This window comes from Piliocolobus tephrosceles, chromosome Y (assembly GCF_002776525.5).
Source record: "Piliocolobus tephrosceles isolate RC106 chromosome Y, ASM277652v3, whole genome shotgun sequence".
Lineage (NCBI taxonomy): Eukaryota > Metazoa > Chordata > Mammalia > Primates > Cercopithecidae > Piliocolobus > Piliocolobus tephrosceles.
The window spans coordinates 21,974,859-21,977,711 of NC_045456.1; the positions used below are offsets into that span (position 1 = coordinate 21,974,859).

General features: G+C 56.5%; 1 protein-coding gene across 1 annotated transcript in view; it reads left to right on the plus strand.

Moving 5' to 3' along the window:
• The window catches only part of DHRSX (dehydrogenase/reductase X-linked), a 271,705-nt gene that overhangs the window by 234,458 nt on the left and 34,394 nt on the right, over positions 1 to 2,853 (plus strand). The gene's annotated exons all lie outside the window — the stretch shown is intronic.

Consider the following 2,853-nt stretch of genomic DNA (forward strand, 5'->3'; position numbering starts at 1 on the left):
CTGGGGACTGTGCTCCCTGCGTCTGCTGTGCACTGGTGCTCTGGGGAGAGTGCTCCCTGCGTCTGCTGTGCACTGGTGCTCTGGGAGCGGGGACAGTGCTCCCTGCCTTTCCTGAGCATTGGTACTCTGGGGATTGTGCTCCCTGCGTCTGCTGTGCACTGGTGCTCTGGGGACAGGGCTCCCTGTGTCTGCTGGACGCTGTGCTCCCTGTGTCTTCTGAGCATTGGTGCTCTGGGGACAGGGCTCCCTGTATCTGCTGGACACTGGTGCTCTGGGGACAGTGCTCCCTGCGTTGGCTGAGCACTGATGCTCCCTGCATCTGCTGGGCACAGGTGCTTTGGCTACGGTGCTCCCTGGAGTCTGCTTGGCACGGATGCTGTGGGCACAGGACCCCCTGCATTTGCTGCACACTGGTGTTCAGGGCATAGTGCTCCCTGCGTCTGCTGGGCATGGGTGCTCTGGGGACAGTGCTCCCTGCATCTCCTGAGCATCATGCTCTGGGCACGGTGCTCTCTGTGTCTGCTGGGCACAGGTGCTCTGGGTGCGGTGTTCTGGGATATGTACAACCCCAGCCATTTGCTGTCCTTGGTAGACTTAGCAGTGTGCCATGGTATTGTTATTTTAGTTTTTAGAAGGGACAAGAAACACAGAGGTCAGACATAGAAAAGGATAACAGATATATTTAAACCTTCCGTTGTGCCCCCCATGGGAATGTCAGGCACTACATCTGCAGGCGGCATTGGTGTGGACTTCTGTCGAGACACGTAGTGTACTGTCTGTCCATCAACAGGTCTCTGTCGTGAATTCCTCCTAACCCGGCCTTAAGGATAAAAACAATTCCTCTATGGGAATAATCATCTTAAGTTTGTTTAAGCTGATATAAGAAAAATTCCAGCAGGCCGAGCGCGATGGCTCACACCTGTAATCCCAGCAGTTTGGGAGGCTGAGGCAGGTGGATCACCTGAGGTCAGGAGTTCAAGACCAGCCTGGCCAACATGGTAAAACCCGTTCTCCACTAAAAATACAACATTGGCCAGGCATGGTGGCACATGCCTGTGGTCCCAGCTACTTGGGAGGCTGAGGCAGGAGAATCGCTTGAACTCGGGAGGCGGAGGTTGTGGTGAGCCAAGATCGTGGCACTGCACTCCAGCCTGAGCCACAACAGCAAAACTCCATCTCAAAAAAAAAAAAAAAAAGAAAAATTCCATAGTCTGGGTGGCTTATGAACAGCACACATTTACGTTTCACGGTCCTGGAGGCTGGAAGTCCAAGATGGAAGTGTGCCAGGTTCTGGCGAGAACCCACTTCCTGGTTCACAGACGACACCTTCTCGCTGTGTCGTCAGGCTGTGGAAGGGGCGAGGAAGCTCTCTGGAGTCCCTTTTATAAGGGCACTGGTTCCCTTCTTGAGTCTCCGCCATGTGACCTCATCACCTCCCAAGGGCCGCACCTCCTAACGCCATCTCACTGGGGATGAGGATTTCCGTGTAGGAATTTGGAGACGGAAACACTCAGAGCACACAGTAGGAACTGCCTTTGCATTTCTCTGCAGCCCAAGGATCACAAAGTGTTAACGCCACAGTCGGAAAGACCTGGCTGCTTGGCCATGCCAGCACCAGATTTTGGGGCCAGCCTCTGGAATGTACAGCAGGGTGGGCGTCCTCCCCATCCCCCGGCCCTGGAGTACCCTCAGGACTGTGAAGAGGTGAGCCCAGGGGCACAGGCCCTGCCAGCTCCTAACAGTTTTCATTTCCCTGCACAGTGAGGGGCAGGATGGAAGGAAGGGAGGGCCGTGGGGGCCTCCTAGGATACCTTGGCCCATCTGTTTTGTCAGATTGAGCTCTTGTGCCTGTGAGCCTCTCTGCTGAAGGGTGTGGGATGAGGGAGACGGCCTCGATGGGATCCTGCATAAAGTGTGAACCCTGCCGGTCGTGGGAGGGAAGAAGCGTCGCTGGCCAGGACTTCGTCTTCTCTGGGCAGCTGAGGAAGCCCCGGGCTGTGCAGGGAAGGGCAGGTGAGAGGATGACATGGAGAGCAGGGCCTGTGGCCAGGAGGGGCTGCTTCTCCTTCCTAGTGCTGTGAAGAAGCAAGGGCATGTGCACGTGGCAGTGTGTACAAGTGAGGTGTGCATGCCCATGTGCATAGGTGAGGTGTGCATGCCCATATGTACAGGTGAGGTATACGTGCCAGTGTGCAAGGTGAAGTATGTGCGTGCCAGTGTGCACAGGTGAGGTGTGCATGCCCGTGTGTACAGGTGAGGTGTGCGTGCCCATGTGCACAGGTGAGGTGTGTGTGCCCGTGTGTACAGGTCAGGTGTGTGTACCCCGTGTATAGGTGAGGTGTGCATGCCTGTGTGTACAGGTGAAGTGTGTGCGTGCCAGTGTGCACAGGTGAGGTGTGCGTGCCCATGTGCACAGGTGAGGTGTGTGTGCCCGTGTGTACAGGTCAGGTGTGTGTACCCCGTGTACAGGTGAGGTGTGCATGCCTGTGTGTACAGGTGAAGTGTGTGCGTGCCAGTGTGCACAGGTGAGGTGTGCATGCCCATGTGCACAGGTGAGGTGTGTGTACCCCTGTGCACAGGTGAGGTGTGTACCAATATGCACAGGTGAGGTGCATTCATGCCCATGTGCACAGGTGAGGGGTGTGTGCCCATGTACACAGGTGAGGTGAGTGTGTGCCAGTGTGCACAGGTGTGTGCCCGTGTACACAGGTAAGGTGTGTGTGCCCGTGTGCACAAGTGAGCTGTGGTGCCGGTGTGCACAGGTGAGGTGCATGCCAGTGTGCACAGATAAGGTGCATGAGTGCCCGTGTGCACAGGTGAGTGGTGTGCGTGCCCGTGTGCACAGGTGAGGGG